The 18,192-nt window shown below is 39.4% G+C and overlaps 1 protein-coding gene across 4 annotated transcripts in view; it reads left to right on the forward strand.

Moving 5' to 3' along the window:
• Window positions 1-7,583: 7,583 nt before the first annotated feature.
• The window catches only part of WWP1 (WW domain containing E3 ubiquitin protein ligase 1), a 58,843-nt gene continuing 48,234 nt past the window's right edge, over window positions 7,584-18,192 (forward strand). For 3 of the 4 annotated variants that reach the window (XM_079300383.1, XM_079300385.1, XM_079300386.1), the window contains exon 1: window positions 7,584-7,945. The gene's annotated coding sequence lies outside the window, so the exon portion shown is untranslated. The remainder of the gene's footprint in view (window positions 7,946-18,192) is intronic. The other variant, XM_079300384.1, reaches the window with a different exon arrangement.

Below are 18,192 nucleotides of genomic sequence, written 5' to 3' on the forward strand. Positions count from 1 at the left end.
GGAGAAAGCTGAGGTTCAAGATCTTTGTTTTTCCTTAGAAGAAAAGTCATGGCAAGAGTTCTGCACAGAAGTTTAATAAGCACATAGTCTATATTAAAGGAAGAGAGATCTCTCAGGTCTTAAATAAGCATGAACACTATATGAACCACTGTAATGATAAGAGAAAGAACATATGTCTCAAAAAATATGAATTTGAACATTTCAATTTCTTAGTTTTTCTGATAATGTTCAGAGAATGTTCAACAAAAGACAAAAACATTTGCAGCTCAAACTGGCTCTGGTTTATGGTAGACCATGCTCTGAAAAAGGACAAACACAAATTACATTTACTTGATCATTTTCAGTCATGCAACCTAAATAGTGCAATAAAGGAAAAAGGACATAGGGTTTCTTACAGCAACCAAAATCTTGACTCTCTGACTGTGATCTCTAGATTACTACATTTCTCAGTCTTTTCAACTGAAGGAGCACTTAACCTCTGGAAGCAAAACAAATTCAAAAGCCATCTTGTGCTTACTGTGCCAAAGTACTTACAATGGCCTTTTAGAGACAAGTAAAAATAAAGGTAAAGAAATTTACTTAATTTTCATTCTCCTCTTCCCTTCTGCTGATACATATGAGAGAATATGGCTGTGCAGGAATGTCTGGTTTTGACTTGCCTTCTGAGCCCCCTTTTGGTTTTTATTGACCATCCATTACCCACAGACTATGGGCTGCATAGCATTGCTTTAGGTAGAGCTGCAATTAAATCACATCACTCAGTGAGCACTGGAACTAATGAAGCTTGGGTCTCTTAAAGATTTGTTTTTCATGGTTGATTGACTTTGGTGCCTAAGAATGCAAACTCTAACTGAAGCCTTCTCTTATGGTAGGCATTTATAAGGGCTGGCTGGTTTATTGTTTACTTTTACCCTGCTCCCCATTCTCCAGTGGTTAATAGTGTGCAATTTAATGATGTAGCTTTTTCTTTGTTGGCAGGCCTTCCAGAGAACATTTACAGAACCTTTCTACTATACTCTGCCATCTATCTTCTCAAGGAAAAAGAATTTATCAGATTTAATAGACATGTTTGAAGTTGGCCTGTGAACTCAAAAAAGTTATTATGGAGATTTAAAGGTAATTGCATGGACTTGGTAAACATGCATCTTCCTTCCATGGGAATCAAGGACAAAATAATTTGCCTTACTCTGATTCTTTTTTTTCCCCAAAACTCATTGAAACTTTATTGGTGAGAAAAACCCCAAAAATATTGCCCCTGGAATATGAGCAGAATAAATCAAACTATTTGCCTTCCCTTATTTGAATGCCCTCTCCATACTTCACACCTTCTAAACAATCATATTCTCTTCCATTCTGCACCCCAAGGTGATCTGCTGTGCTCCCACACTCTTCTGTGACTTCCAGTTCCACTGGGACTGGAGTCCCTTATTCTCCATTACCTGCCTCTATAGTCACCTCAGGCACCTAAGCCACGTTCAGCTTACTCCGTATTTCTGCTCAGCCTCAGCCCTGCTTCCAAGCCAGGAGAGCAGGCATACTTCAAAAAAGTAACCCAGTACACAACAAGAGATTTCCAACAGTGGCTCAACATTTATCAGCCACTATTTCAAGACAGAAGTGAATTTACATTAATAGATTTCATGTTATTGTCAGTGGGAAAACAGCACTTGATTAAAAGATAATTAGATTTTAGCTGTCTTTCAAATATATTACAATATGTTGACATAAAATCTAAGGTTTCTGATTTTAGAGAAGACCATGCAGCACCAGACTTAAAGGAAATTACAACACAATCTCATTACAATAGAAAATGAGATGTATTGGTTTGTAAATCCCCCTGCTCCCCAAATAAGACTAAGACTCTGTGCTGCTAAGAGATAGCACAGAAACAACAACCCTTAGAAAAGTTGTTCTCATATTTTTTTTAGGATTTGGCACACAAACCTCTAGACTTACAAGAGAAAAGCAGTAAATTGATTGCTGATTCACTAATGTCTCAATAATGACTAACAGATCTGAAAAGCTGACAATATCAAAGTATTGAAATAACTGTGTCAGTGAATACATTTTGGAAGACATTTTCACACAAAAATTTTTTGGAACTGTAGATGAAAATCAATGAGATTTAACCCCTCAATAATTAATTAATTCCTAAAAAAATACAAAACTTTTGAATTAGCAATTTCTGGTCTTGGAAAAAGATGTAGGAAGAAGAATCTCCTTGTGATTCCAAGTTTGTAGACAAAGAAACTAATATTGTCTAAATCCAGAGGCAAGCAATTTTATTAATTTATACTTTATATAAGTCAAATCTTTGCAATTTTTCATTTGAATTTCTCCACAATACTGCTTTAAAAACCTACTCATTTTAATCAGATACCAAATTTTTGGGAGGAATCAAGTTAAATTAAGTGTACCCAAGGTGATTACTGTTATGTGTTATTTACACTACTACGTATACAAAAAGCCTTATATTACAAACTTGAAAATGATTGTGCCAAACATTGCATACATAATAGCAGAATCCACATCTCACACCTCAAATGAGAAGCAACATATGCATACCTCTGACAGATGGAAAGAAATAAACAAACAGGATTAAATAATTGAATGGTGCAGTACCCAAGTTCCTTAACCATTGTGAAACTGGAGACTTTTAATTATACACAGTAAAAAAAAAAAAGTAGGACTGTATTGACTACAGTAGGATTGTACTATAAATGTAACATCAAAAAAGCCACATAACAACATAGACACAAACCCTTATCCCTTACTTACCATATAAATAAGATATTTTGTAAGGACAATATATGTTTAAGGTATAATTTTACAGACACAAGAATGTATATAAGTCAAACATACACATAACTATACTCATTCTGCTTTCAGAACACAACAACCATGGAATCTGAGAGAGCAACTTGAGAAGACTCTGACCGAACGCCAAAAGTGCAGACATTCAGTTGTTATAGGGAGTGTTTATTGTCCTGGAACAGGAGCCAATATTGTGCATTGAAAAGCCATTGATTAAAATGTCTGAAGACTGTTGGGAAGCAGGAACAGGAACTAAAATTTCCCAGCTGTTCCAGCTCATGTTCCCTACCTGCTGAGTTGTCCAGCATTACTACTTCAGCATGCCTCTGCAAAGCTCCATAGGGCTGGCACAGGAAGGATAATCCTGGTCCCTAATCAGACAGCCCTAATTGAGCACAGTCTGACTTGGAAAGAGAGATTGGTTTGAATTTAGGAGGGCACAGAACACAGCTTGTTTTAGGTTCTGAGTTCTCCAGTCATGACACTGTAATGCCTGGTGATCACTGCTACCATGTTTCTCCCTGCTTCTGTCCTCCCTGTAACTTCTGTACTCTGTATTGATTTCAGATCTTTACCTACAGGATACACCTTTAATCACACTTCCCTGATTCAGCCTTCCATGGATCTTAGGTGACATATTACCAACCACCTGGACCCCAAACAAATCAGGCATAAGCCAAGTAATAATTTTTTTTTTACTGCAATGAAGACATCAGGTTCCTTTTGCCAATGCCTATGGACACTGAGTACATCCAGTGGCAGACTTGGGTGACTATATCTACAGGGTTTTGTGGCTTATGCTCTTGAAGATAAAATTTATGTTTTAGCTAAACCACAATTCAGGTGCCTAAATGCTTTTTGGAATATGGTCCAAAGAAACTTGTCCAAAATTTTTCTTACTCTGCATTAGTTTTATAATAATAAATCTCCATGTAAAAAAACAAAAACCAAAAAAACCAAAAAAAACCCACCCCAAAACAAAAAACAAATAAAAAACAAAACAAAAAAAACCCACCCCAAACCAAAAAACAAACAAAAAACAAAAGAAAAAAAACCCAACCAAAACCAACCAACCAACCAAACAAACAAAACCCCAACAACAATTACCAAGGACATTTCCCCTCTACTCTCATTAGACACCTTCCCCCCCCTCTCCCCATTTGGAAACTAGAGCAGAATAAGCAATCAATGTAACCATTTGCATTTAAGACTTGTATTATAAAACTTTGCTCATTTCAGAAACCATACTGACTAGATTTGCATGCCTTTGCTCAGGTGAAATCAGCTTGCATTGGAGTCTATTACTGGCAGAAAGATTTGGTTTCAGCCTCATATTTTACTACTGCATTGCTGTTAAGGTTATTGCACTTCCACTTTTCTACAGAAGATTTTAAACTATCTTTAAACATTCAGGGACTATAGTTTAACACAAGGCTTTTGTAAAAGAGACAAACAGAAATGCAAATAGATGGCATTGTACAGTAATTGTATGGGCCATTAATTTGTAATTTTACTGGTTTACTGTCTATTGAGGTCTACAAGATTCTCTAGAAGTATAAATTAGCAAAACTACTGTCACTCGAATTTTCCAATTAAGGGCAAGCAGAGCTCACTGCCACTCCTGTTGTGCAATTACAACAGAGAAACAATTACTGAAATGGTAAGATACAATTCCAGCCACTGGATAAAGTCTAGACTATTAAAACCTAGATACTCCAATAGCCTGTCATAAAATCCATGCTTATCAAAGGTACATTGTTCAAGCATGCCAGACAAGATCTACTAAAGTCTGGGGATAAACCCAGTAAATTCTGGATTCTGATTTATAGAGATCTGTTCTGAATCCAGGCTCTCCAAAACTCTCCTTACTTTGTAATAAGGAAAAGCAAAAAAAAAAAAGTCAGAACTATGTACAAGGAGATGCTGTTAAAATCTTTTACTACTACTGTAAATCACTATTTCATTAACGCTGTGTCTAGAAGGCACTCTTATATTTATTTATTTAATAAAAAAATCTTCATGCAGGTCCTCTTGCAAAATTCGAACTTTGGTTGATTTGTTGTGATAGGTTTAGTGGCTTATCAAACTTTACCTAAGGTTAACTTTTCTAAAGGGATAGCAAAGGAGTTAATAAACACTCTTTATTTCACCCTATAAAGAGCAGACCTCTAAAGTAACAAGGACACCAGACCTGCATTAATTCCTGCTAGCCTCCAGCACTGTATGATAGTCTGTAATCTTTTCTGTCCAAAACAAAGAAGACAACAAACAAAGAAACAAACAAACAAAAGTGCTTATCTGCAAAATGAAGACAACTGTATTTGCACTTTCTCAGATATAAGAATACAAGTATAACTCCATAACTTGAATGTTTTCAGCAAGTTTTCAATGTATGGCTTTTAACCTTTATTTAATAAATACTATCTGGGACTAGAATGTGGGGGGCTCTTCTATGAAGACAGGCTGGCAGCATTGGCATTGTTCAGCCTGGAGAACAGAAGGCTCTTGGGAGATCTTATAGCACCTTCCAGTCCCTAAGGAGGCCTGCAAGAAAACCAGAGAGGTACTTTTTACCGTGGACATAGAGATAGGACAATAGGGAATGCCTTTAAGATGAAGGATGGTAGGTTTAGATTAGAAATTAGGAAGAGATTCTTTACTGTGAGGGTGGTGAGGCACTGGAACAGGTTGCCCAGAGAAGTTGTGGCCTGGCTGCCTCATCCCTGGTAGTGTCCAAGGACATGTTGGAGGGGCTCTGAGTAAAACCTGGTCTAGTGGAAGGTGTCCCTGCTCATGGAAGGGAGAGTGGGGAGCTGGATGAACTTGAAGGTCCTTTTCAATCTAAACCATTCTATGATTCTATGTTTCCATTACATACTACTCTAAAAGTAGTCAGAAATATTAAAAAGTCTTTAAGTTTTATAAGACATTTAAAACCAAACTTGTGGCACTAACAAACGTGACATTTTGCACTCATTAGGGTATCAAATGTCTTTTAAGATGGAAGAATCCTGGAATGTCATGGTTCCCCAGAGTGAGACAAATGTATGACAAAATTTGTTTTGAAACAGGGAGGAAGCAGGCCAGAGAAGCCCATAACTTGTGTACAGAGTATTAAGTAACTACACACTTTTAATACTTCTTAAGGCAAGAAAGAAGCACTTAGAAATTTTACACATATACTAAGAAATAATGCTCATACTTTTCATGAAGTATCAGTATCAGATTACTGATATTAGTAACAAGCAAAGTTTTATAGAAGAGAAATTAATATCTTCTGCAAACACCAGAGATAGAATGTTGCCATTTGCATCTTCACCCACCCTTGGCAGCAGGGAATATAATGCTACATCCATTTCTATTAGATTGCTTTACACCAGAAAAAGAAACAGCCAGGAAAGCAGGATGGAGCTTAGTACTACACTCTGGAAAATACTGTAAAAGTGGTTCCTTGTAGGAAGCAAGTTCCTAATTTCGGACAATCTCAGAAGTAAAGAGACACTCTAGTTTTATTTAAATCTAAGGTTTAATAGTTCTAGAGAAAATAGTACATGCTGAACTCTGTAAATCAAATGGATTAACTTGGGTAACTTGCAATTGGCAACCATTGCTAACTGCATTCAGCTAGTTTTACTGCCCATGCCAGATTCTGTGAGTGTAGAGCCCACATATATTTGCTGTGTGCAGAAGCTCAAACCATCACAGTCACTTGTACTAGTATTACCAGTCAAGAGAAGACCAGTACTTTTTATATTCTAAGATACTCTAAGATACTTTTAAAGTTGAACTGTAAATACTGTTTCCTTTGCAAACACTGTTTGGAAAATTTGTTTTCCTATAGATTTTCTAGGAAGAATGAACGGGTTGGAAGGCAGCACTTTTGAGAGCATTCCTTGTATTTCCTGAAGGAATTGACGTGCCCAAATCAGATTGCTGGACCCCATGTTGTTTTTTAAGAATAATGAAATACCAGACGTTGCTGAAAGTTGCTTCAGGGTCTCATACTGTAAGCTTTTGTTCCTTTCAATTAACAGTAGTGCTGGACTTTCTGGGACAACCACTCAAAGGCCTTGCTTATGCCCGAAAGTTCATGCTATCACTGCCTCCACAGCAGTGCAGTACGAAGACAAAGCTCCATTAGTCTTCAATGCCAGACACAACTTCAGCTCCACATATTTGTGCGTGCAACTACTTTCGGGTTTGTAAATCCGCAGGGCAGAGCCGGCCCGGGGGCTGTCGGAGGTGTGTCCTGCAGCGGGGCATCTCTGCGGAGCCGCCTGTGCCTCTGCCCTGCGTCCGTCCGTCCGTCCGTCCGGGGGAAAGGCAGCGTGACCCCGGCAGGGAAGGGGTTCGGCGGCTCGGACAGGGGACCGGGGGCAGGCTCCTGTCACGGCGGCAGCAGCGGCCCCGGCGGGGCGCAGAGCCCGCCCTGCCCGCACGGCCCGGGAGGGAGGGCGGGACGAGGAGACACCCCCGCTTATCGCCCGCTCCGCACCGGGGTGTGCTGGCTCTCGGCGCCGCACGGGAGCCTTGTCGGGGGACAGCGGCTGGCAGCAGCCCCGCTTATCCTGCCCCGGCAGGCTCTGTGCCGCGCTCCGCGTCCCGGGGCTGCAGCCCGGCCCCGCCTCCCCCGAGGTCGAGTCCGTGCTCTCGGCTCTTCTCCCCGCCGCGGCGCCCGACTTGGTTCAGCCCGGGGCAGGCGCTAGGAATAAGCCCTGTCCCCTTTGAAGAGCCTCGGTTCAGGCTCGCCTCCTCCCTCCCTCCGCCGCTGCGCACTGCTCGGTCCCGACTGGGCCCTCCCGCCGGGGCGGCTCCAGCGGCTCCGGCTCCACAAGTTCCTGCTGCCCGTGCCCCGGGAGCGCGCACGAGGCTGGCCCGGCCGTCGGGGGCGGCCGGCGGGAGCGGCGGCAGCGGCGGCGGGAGCGGCGCCGGGAGGGGCGGGAGCAGGGCTGCGGTGCGGGAGCCGCCGATGCCGCTGTGAGATGGCATCATTCTGCGCGGCGGCGGCGGCGGAGCGCGGCGCGGAGGGGTGAGCAGCCGCCGCGGCGGCGAGGAAGCGAAGAAGAAGAAGAAGAGAAAGGTGGGAGGAAGGAGGAGGGAGGCGGCAGCAGCTGTGAGGCTGCGAGCCACGGTAAGGGCACAAAACAGGCTGTGCCGCAGCCGCTTCGGTTTGCGGTCCGGCACGGCTGCCGTGCTCGGCCGTGGGCAGCCGGGGGGTGGGCGCTGGACGGCTGCGATCTGCCCCTGTCACCGAGCGGCGGGGAGGAGGGGAATGGGCGTGGGGGCTAAAATGGCGAAGGGAGCCGTGCTGAGGTCTCGGGCTCTCCTTTCCGGCACTTCCACAGTCGCACCCCTCGGGCTCTGCTGGCGGGGGGCGGCGGCTGTTGCTTCTCCCCGCGCGGTGTTCGGGGAATTGCTGTTTCCCTGCCGTCTCCCACTCTGGCTGGCGTCTGGACAGGACTGAGGGCCTGTGGGCCCGCACCTGGCGAGGGGAGGGAGGGTCGGGGCTGTGCTGAGCCTGTGTCGCTGTGGGGCGGGGGGAGAGGGAGGGGGATTGTCGCCGGTGTCCGGTGTCAGGCGAATAACCTTGTTTATTCCTGTCTACGGCCTTTGCGAGGGTGACTGAGGGCTGAGTCGTGACCTGTGTCAGCGCTGAGTGGATTGCGAGAGGCTTTAGTGGCCAGGAGTCAGAGGCAGCTCCACGGCCGGCCCTGGCTCGCTCCCGTGCGGGGTGAAAGCAGAGGAGGATATCACTGTGTTTGTGCTCACCTGCCTTTGGTGAGGCCGGGGAGGGCGGCGGTGAGGAGCCGTGTCCCCTCCCCGGTCGCCGCTGTGCCCCTCGCGGTGCCAGGCGGGCTGTGCCCGGCCAGCGCTCAGGTTATTGGTGTCTGCGCTTCTCTCGGGTCCCTCTGATGGGCTGAGCAGACTCTGTGAACTAAAGACCTCAGAAGACCTGTTTGTGTCGCTTATCTTTGTTTATGTTGTTGCGAAATGTTACAACTCAGTGTGTTTATTTACTTGATTTTATTTGTAGTTGTCTTATTTTTGGAACGATACCAATTCTCATCCCAGTTTAACTAGGATGATCTAGCTCTGCTTCCAGATCTATAAATGTTTAAACTGTACATCAAAGAGAGACAAGGACTTAACACCATCTAATCATTTTAATGGGAGCTCTTCGATGTCTGGGTGAAAGTGTCAAAAGAGGCACTCATATTTTAGTTTCATTTTCGCAGAGAAGCTGTGTCTTATAAAAAGTAATCAGAATGCTGTGCATTGAAAAAAATCCTCAGGTTGTGCAAATTTAATAATGCTGGTTTACTCGGGGATGCAATCACTGCAGGTAGCTGGGTTGTATATGGTCATACACATGAAAGGCAGTATGACTTCATAGTAATAAGTCTACTCTTTAAATTGGTATACTGGTTTAATCTCTGCAATATAGAAACAAAGGCACTGATGTTGGCTGTGATAATGCTTTACTAACTTGGACTGGTTATATATTTTTAAAAAAATTTCTATGCTGACTTCTCCGAGTAACTATTTCTGGTCAATATAAATACTAATAATGATTAAAGAAATTTACTCAGAGAAAAAACCTGAAGATTTTTCATCCTTTTGAGGAAAAAATGTACAACTGCAAAAGCACAATTTACTTGGATTCATGACAAAGATGCTTTCAAATGGGGCAAGTGGAAATACTTTTGGTTGGTGCTGCTTGTGAACTTGTGGATTTAGAATCTCTTTGTCACCTCCTCAATGTGTATTTTGAGGTATATTTTAAAGGGCTAGTCCTGTAAGGGCTTCTAGCTTGAGCAGCTTAGTACCATCTGTAGACTTTCCCCATCGATAGGGTAGAATAATTCCCTTAAACACACAATTACACTTGAAAGCTTGAGAGTTTTGGGACTGATTTATTCTCTTGGTATGGGATACTTTGTTACCAAAAGAATACGGATTATTTTTACTTGTAAAATAGTTTACATTTATTGCTAAATATCAGTGAAAAGATCACTGTCAGTTGGCCATTATGTTTTTGTTGAAGGGCTTTTAAATAATTTAAAATAAAATTTAAATAATCACTTGCCTACAAGTGCTTCTGAAATCACAGGAATACTGGTGGAGTTCAGAGCCAACCCCTTTTCATGAGTCTATGGAACCCTTAGAAGAAGGAGAAATGTTTGCTAGTTTTACTGCTCAGTATCTTCCTTTTTATCTTTCAGTATAAAGTTGGAAATTTTTGATAAGTTGGAACTTCTCCCCACTTCCCTTTTGTTTCTCACGAAAGAACATGTATAGGGAAAGAGATTTCATCTGGGTTTTGGACAGGAGGAATCAGGACTAAGGATCTACAACAGAGAGTTAGTATCCCAATCAGTTTCTTCATGTTTCCTTTGCCAGTAAAACTTGGGAAAACCTTGAAAACTACGGTGCCATCATTGAAACATCATGACCTAAGCCATGTCTGTTAATTGGAAATGGCTTCTCTTTATGGACTTAAATTACTCATTGTTAGCCTAAAAAATCTCCTGCAACTCAAATCCCCCACAAAAACTCCCAAGTTCGTTTTAGAATTGAGATAATGAAGTGTGAAGGCTAGGTGAGCTAATGGATGGTAGTGATAAACAAAAATAAGTGCTTGCTGCAAGCTGTCTTCAAGTGATTCTTGTAAGTTACTTTTAGCTATGTTAAATGGACTGAAGCTACTGATAAAAATGTTCTACCTTTTAACCAAGCTTTGTACTGCACTTGTCTGCTTCTGCACAGTGTAACATTCACCTGAATTTATAAAAAAAAAAGAAGAAAAAACCCCTTCTGGCTCTGCCAGAAAATCAGTTACATAGTGACTCAAAATCAGAAGAGCTATTCCAGTGTGCCTGTAATAAAGTATGTAAACTGGGGCAGGATTCCCCAGTTTCTATGGTAGTGTCATATTAACAAAAATCCTGTTATTTTTCCTGTCCTTGCGAAACTTGTAAACCAGAACTGCTGAACTCTTCCTTTGAATTCTGAGTTATGCAATGCATAGTGACACTCTTCTATATTCTTAGGTCTGTGTCCCAGTGCAGACAGTAGGAGCTGATTACATCCAGGTCCTTCTTTCCAAGTTTATTGCCATTGCATGAGTAGGCCATTCTCTGTGTCAGTGTTCATTCAGATTTACTGTAGTGTGCTGGAGTTCTCCTGTGGTTACATAACAAAGTGTCCATAGGTAAGGATCATTGGAAATACTGGAGGTCTCACCTCTGTTTTCTTGAAGAAGAATAATATAGCTGGAAAGAGAAACCTTCTCTTCTTATCAGCAGGAGTTGGGAGTGTCCAGAAGAGGCATTCCAACGGTTTGTAAAAAAGAACATGTCTTAGAGTGTTACACACTCTTTCCCTGCCCTCCCTCTCTCCTCTGTAAAACACTGATGTAGCATAGTTTTTACTAAAATTTGCTATGATACTTTTAAGAGAGAGTGAGTTTTGGTTTTTAATTGCTTTTTGTAAGTGAAGAGCTCTAATTACTCCTTGGGATAAGTATTTACTGTGTTTGAGGACCTGCTAGTTTAATCAGAGGTGCATTTAAGTTTAGCTCTGTTTTGCAAGTGTAGTGTTGCTTTACAGAGAAACATTGGAGATTCCAGGGGAGAGATCAGCTGTCAGAGTGATTATAGGATGTCAGAATTGTTTACAGGGGAGAGTGCTAAGTTTGGTTTTGTTTTGTTTTTTAATTTCTTAACATTGCAGGGAAAGTATGCCAGGAAAACATTTAGGTTTCTGTTTCATATAGGTCTTACTAATTATTGCACATATAGTAAGAAGCAATTGCAGGTTTACCTGACTGTGCTGCTGTAGTTGTATAGCAACCTATGTGTGGCAAAGAAACAATTATATTTTAATTCCCTCTCCCCTCAGTTAGTGTTGAGGATTGTGTAAATTGGTAATCTAGTGTACAGTTTGATAATTCAGTAATGTCAAAAAAAAATAGCTTTTAAAATCCTGTTAAAGTAGTATGGTTTTGGATGTAACTTTATACATTCTACTGATTTTGAAGAGTCAACTGAAATTTACTGAGATGCTTGTGTTACTTCATAATGGCTTTTGACTAAAATAAAGTAATGAATAAAATTGGAGTGAAGCATGTTGTTAACAAAGCAGATTGCATTCTTCGGTTTTTATTATTCACCACTTTTCATTGGAGCATGTTAGATATGCTTGTGTTCTGCTTTAAGTGGCTAGCATCTGAGCATACTTAAATGTAACCAGTTCAAAACCTGAAGACTTTTTTTCAAATAAAATTATCTGTTACACAGTAGGACAATCTCTTGATTTTTCTTATGTGTAAATAGCATTGAGAATGCAAATGCATATTAGTAACTGACCATTCAATTAGTTCAAACAGCATAGAATTACTCCTGTCTGCTTTGATTCCATTAGGATTTCAGGCTTATTTTGCAGGAAATTGTCTTGAAGATAGAAGAAAGCAATTTAAAAACTGATGAGAAGAGGAAGTCAGATTCTAAAGATAAGCAGCAAAATAATTCTGGTTTTTGCATTTAAGTATCTTCACCTTGCAGCCTGAAGTGGGCAGAGGAGAGCTCTCATCTGTGCTTCTGTGAACATAGATAGCAGTAAACAGGATACTCTGCACACATTTCTCATTACTGGGGCTTTTAACCCAGCTCTTTTGCTATAAGCTCTAAATGGAGCAGGAGATTAGCAGAAGAATCCTTTGAAAAAGGAGAAACTAAAAAGTTGTATCTGTTCCTCATATAGGTGGATGAAAAATGTAGGAGAACTTTGGATTGTATATGCATTTCAAGGTAGCCAGCAATTTCTTAGTATAAATCAAATCAAATGAGTTGTAGTTTTAGAATGGGCTAAAGTAAAAAGGAAAGATAAAGTTGATAATCTGTAAAATTGCACAATATGCTTTGGCATTAAAACTGAAAAAATAATACATGTCCAGTTTTGAAATAGAATGCTGTTGCAATTCTTGAAAAATTCAGAAAGACTTTTTTTTATTTGTGGGGATGAAGTAAAGCTGCTGAACAGATATGATACCTTAGTCATGAAAGCTAACCTTGTTTTTACAAACTGGTATACCAAAATTACATACACAATCCTCTCTTGAATTTCCTTGCATTTATGATGACAAAACTATGTTTGTAAACATAACAATTAAAAAGCAAAATAAAATACAAGAGGAAAGCTCAATAGAAGATGAAGAGTAATAGGATTGGCAAACTTCCCTTTTTCCCTCAGGTTAGAAGTGTGAAAGCTGCTTATTCTAAAATTTCACTTCCCTTTTTTCCTACATTCTTGGCACAATTTATTTTCCACTTCCAGCTATCTTTGTACAGTGTTATCTTTTTAAAAAATGGTCACTTTTCTTACTTAGTAGCTGAAAAGATTTTGAGCAGTAAAAAAAAAAAAAAAAAGAAAGATGATGCCAGTTAAAAGGACAGGAAAATTTCAGTTAGTATTGAAAATTTGGTGGAAGACTGATATCTGTGTGTCAGTCCAAAATAAAATAAATCCCTGGCTGAATGTCTTGTAAGAGATGCTGACAAAATGTTGTCATGGGATAGTGAATTAAATTACATTGTTAAGAGAATAGCTATGGGAAAGAAAACTATTTAGAATCTTAGTTCATAACATGATAAAAAGTCTTCTGTTAATCAACTGACAACATCTTTAGGTAGTGAAATTATTTATTGAGTAATGAAAGTTGAGCCTTCAGATGGAAATAAGAGTGGGTAGTGTAATATTTGGTGATAGGTATATTTTTTGTGTTAACATAGGAGACCTAATATATGTTGGAAAGAGTAGCTGCAACTGTTTGGCAACAAGAACCAAACATAGTTAAGAATTGTTTTATGGAAATGTCCCATCAGGAATGGAGTAAAAAACTAAAGGTTGGAATGTATTCAAAATATAACATATGAGCTTATATACTATTTTTATATTACTTACATAAGGGTATTTGTTACTATTCTATGATAAATAGTTTTGGGAATCTCCCAAATCTTTTACAAATGAACTGTTGGGTTTTTTAGTTGTTTGTATTCAGTCTTTGATCAGGAAAATATAACTGATTGAGGAGAAAACCATCAGAGTGATACAGCTTCTGTGCAAATAAAATGAAAAAGGTTAATTTTTAGCATTAAAGAAAAAGTAAAGAGAGACCTCAAGCAGAGGCCCACAGAACTCTAAGTATAAAATATATTAAATATAAATATAACTTTCAGACTGTGTTTTTAATCCTGTGTCATACAGCTAAACAAAGAGATGTTAGAGCACACTTTGAAAAGTTGAGTAAGGTAGTCTATCAAGAAGTAATTTTTACACAATTCAGTTGAGATTGACTGATGTATGATTCAAAATAAGGAGTGAATTGTTATACAGACAAGGAGGAAATCCATTGCTAAGAAATAGGGATTTTAATAACAAGGATCATACAGCTTGTACTTTTTAGTGCATAAACTAAATGCATTTTCAAATACTTTATAAGAACAAGTTAATCATGACTGCCTGCTGTAGCCCTTTTTTGGTTATAGTTTTTTTTATGTTTTGATTTGGGTTTGGTTTTTTTTTTGCAATATTACTGTCAGGGACAGCCTACTTTCAGAGTTGGTTGCTGTTCTTGTCTCTTTATATAAATCTATCATGCTGATTGTTTCAGTTTCAAAGTTTTAAAGGCCATAAGAAATCAAAATTGATTAAATAAATCTTTATTAGCAGACATACACTTTGGGCTTGTTTTCCTGCATATTCGAACATTTTGAGTTTCAGTCCCTCTCTGATAACAGAAGCGAAATAGGAACATGTTACTGGATGTTTAGTGACACTCCATAGCTTAAAAACTGGTGTTTTTAGAGATTGATATAGAAAATGCAGGAGTAGAATATACTAAAGAATAAAACAGTGTCATCGTGCCACTGTTTACGTGCACAGTGCATTCCGAGTTTGGATGAATGCTTTGTCTATTTTTTTAACTTTTCCACGTTCTGCCCTGTCTTGAAAGCTGTACAGTACAACTAGAGAAGGCACAAAAAAGGACAGCAAGAGGAGGAGAGATTCATAAGGAAGAAGACTTAGAGAATGACTAAGGGTTTTTAATGCTCTTCAGGATGAAGGCCTGTGTGTTGGCCATATGATGCAAGTGAGTGTTTTGTGTGTAAAGGATGCTGGAGATGATTTTCTCTTGCTTGTCTTTCCTCTGATACCTACCATCACAAGTCCCTTGAAAATCAACCTGAATTAGGGATTAACTTTGATATCCTTCAGTGGGAAGCTGGTCATTCTGTGCACTTTCTGTAGCACCTGGTTTCAAGACAGTGTTGCTCTCAAGAATAAACTGTTAATAATTTTAAGTTTTATAACTTAGTCTTTTGCCTTTCACTAGAAAGGACACTCCTTCATGAAACTGTGTTTTCTTTGAGTGTTGCTTTTGTAACACATTAAACTTAATATGAAAGGTGTTATTGTGGTTCAGTATTGGTCCTTGACAAGTCAAACTTTGGGCTGTTCTGGTAAGACTTGTGTTTTATTAATTTTCATGTTTTCAACTTGTGATTTTTTTTATTTTTGTAGTTAAATTTTGGAATCAGATTAACTCAAACTAAAATTGGATTGGAAAATAATTAGCAGAAACAGGCAACTCTTTGTTTTAAGAAGTGAGAATTATTCATTAGCTTAGAGCCTTGGTAGGGATCAGGTTGAATTCTCTAGCACTGTAGAGACTGAAGGGCTATTTTTTAAAAAGTAAGTGACAATACTTGGATCTCAGGTAGCAGTAGATAAGATTAGAGGTAAGATTAGTGCAGTCTGTGACTGGAAGTAGGACAGACATGTTTTAGTGTTTTAACACTGCTGAGATTGACAGCTGGAAAGAGCCTTGCATAGCACTTTTAAAAAATCAAATATTCAGAGAAAAGAGAGTGAGAACATGCAGTGAATTCTACTTATACCTCTTTGAGCTATTTTTTGAGATAAAGTTACTGGTGAGAGGTGGATCACATCAAATGTCTTACTGACAAAAATTGTGCAAAATCCTTTCTGACACTTTTTCATAATATTAAGTAGGCTTCTCTTCCCCTCTTAGAATTGTTGTTTTTTATGACTTACCAAAAAATGGGGAGGCCGGGAATCTATTTTGGGGAGCAGTTATAATATATTTCCCCATTATTGGTATTCCTTAGTCACCTTTTTTTCATATCCCATTAAAAAATAGTGGGGGGATGCAACAGTAACAGTAGCACTGTCTGTTAACATTTTAAAAGTTGTTCCTTTTTTTGCTAATTTTGCTGTGGCTGCAGGAGAGATGTGTTTACACCAGTCAAAGCTATTATAACTAATAAGGTGGTGCTGACAGGCACAAATTCCTGTGAGTGGATTTTATAAGCTATCTGGGCTCTCTTGGTATGTGCTCAGGCTCTCTGCCTATTTGGAAGCTCATGCTTGTCCATTTTCTATGTGGTTAAAATAGGTTACCTATATAGTTTGAAGTGCCTGAATGTAACTAGGGGGCAAAGTTTTCTATTTCCAGTGTAGGTACACTAAAACCTGCCTATAATTTAACAATCGATCTTATATATTGCTTTCCATTGCTCTTGATGCAAGTTTGATGAGCAATAATTTATACCAGCATTAGGATTATCCATAACAGAAGATAGCCCAAAAGGCTTGTGTAGCTAGCATATTACATGTTCTCACAGATACGAAAACTATTCAGCTAAGTACTAGAATTAGGGAGAAAAAATTCTTCCCTGTTTTCTCGACATGTGTGTTGGCCTTTAATTACTATTGTTCTGTTCAAGAAACCTGGAAGTTGTTTACTCTGTTTGTTTCACTCTGTGTGTTTTTTTATCTGTAACACACAGAGAGGCTTTGTGGTATTTTTCATTATTTGGCATTGTGGCAGGACCTAGAAACATCATTGTGATTAATATTCGCAAGCAACGCGTATTGTAAATATTTTACTGTAAGTTGCTCTGTAGCACTGAAACTGGGTTCCATACAGACTTTTCTTACAATTCTTTGCTTCATGTGCTGTTCTAGACCTTTCTTACTTGCAGTAAAAAAGGCTGTATGCAGTGCTGCAGCTTAGACTGATTCAAAGCTCTCTGTAGTGTTTGTAGATTTTGAGTCAGGCATTGTAGAGAGCTTGAGCTCATGCTTTAGCCCTTTTCTCAGCTAGCACATGAAATTGTGTCTCTTTTGCTATGCTGTTGAACTTTGTGAAACTTATGGGAACTTAGTGTTTCAGAAGGTATTACTTCTCAGTTTATTTTAAGTGAATTTGGTGGTGAACAGATTCATTTAGCGGGATGGAGATGAAAATGGGAAAGAGGCAGGTGGTCAGTATGAGTCATGCATGTGATGTTTGCTTGGGAAAACAAGGCTGAAAAGGTCCAAGTGTAAGGCAGAACAGAACAGGCAGATGTGTGCATTGGAAGTAGTGCTTTTAGAGGCTACCTAGAAAAGAGGCTAGACAGTGTTAAATGAATAAAGTATTTATTAAAAAACCTTCAAAGGACACACCTTGAGCAGTACAAGAGCCCGGCCATGGCTACACCCAATATCAATGATAGGTCACATGTTTTCACCCTTTTGTAAGTGTGAAATGGACTTTTGGTCCATTTACATATTGGGGTTAATTGTCCAATTACAGCTCCAGGTTATGTAGTCCCTCCTCCCAGATTGCTCTCCTCAAATTGCTGCTGCTTACACTTTTTGAGCCTGAAGCCACAATGGTGTCCTTGGTTCTCAGGCCGGAAAAGGATTGTTTTGTCTAACTAAACTGTGAAGAGAACTTGCTAACACTTTATATGAAGTTCAGAGTCATATACTAGTGCAGTACAGAATATAGAAAATATGCAAGCTAAAACTTAAGGCATCAGAATCATAGTCATTTGTCTGGACCTCTTGCTAAACACTCAGAAATACTGTTTTTTTGTGAACTTCTGTAATGGTACTATATTTTTTCTTAGACCCTTAGAGGCTGATAACATTCTAGAGATAATGCACAGATCAATTCTGCAGCATTTGTAGTAACGGTCAGTGCTTGAAAAAATGCAGAAAATATTGTTTGTATATAGCTTTCTCTTCATATCAATAGGAATAGATTAAGATTTGGTTTCTGAGGTGGAGGGTTGGAAAATGCATATAGCTTGGCTTAAGGAAGATAAATACAGTAATAGTTATATCAGACCCAGTGTGAAGAATGTTAGAATTTGTCTGAAAGAAAAGTAGAAGGCATGACTTATGAAGAGCAGCTTTCTCTTCATATCAATAGGAATAGATTAAGATTTGGTTTCTGAGGTGGAGGGTTGGAAAATGCATATAGCTTGGCTTAAGGAAGATAAATACAGTAATAGTTATATCAGA

Source organism: Erithacus rubecula, assembly GCF_903797595.1.
Source record: "Erithacus rubecula genome assembly, chromosome: 3".
NCBI classification, from domain to species: Eukaryota; Metazoa; Chordata; class Aves; order Passeriformes; family Muscicapidae; genus Erithacus; species Erithacus rubecula.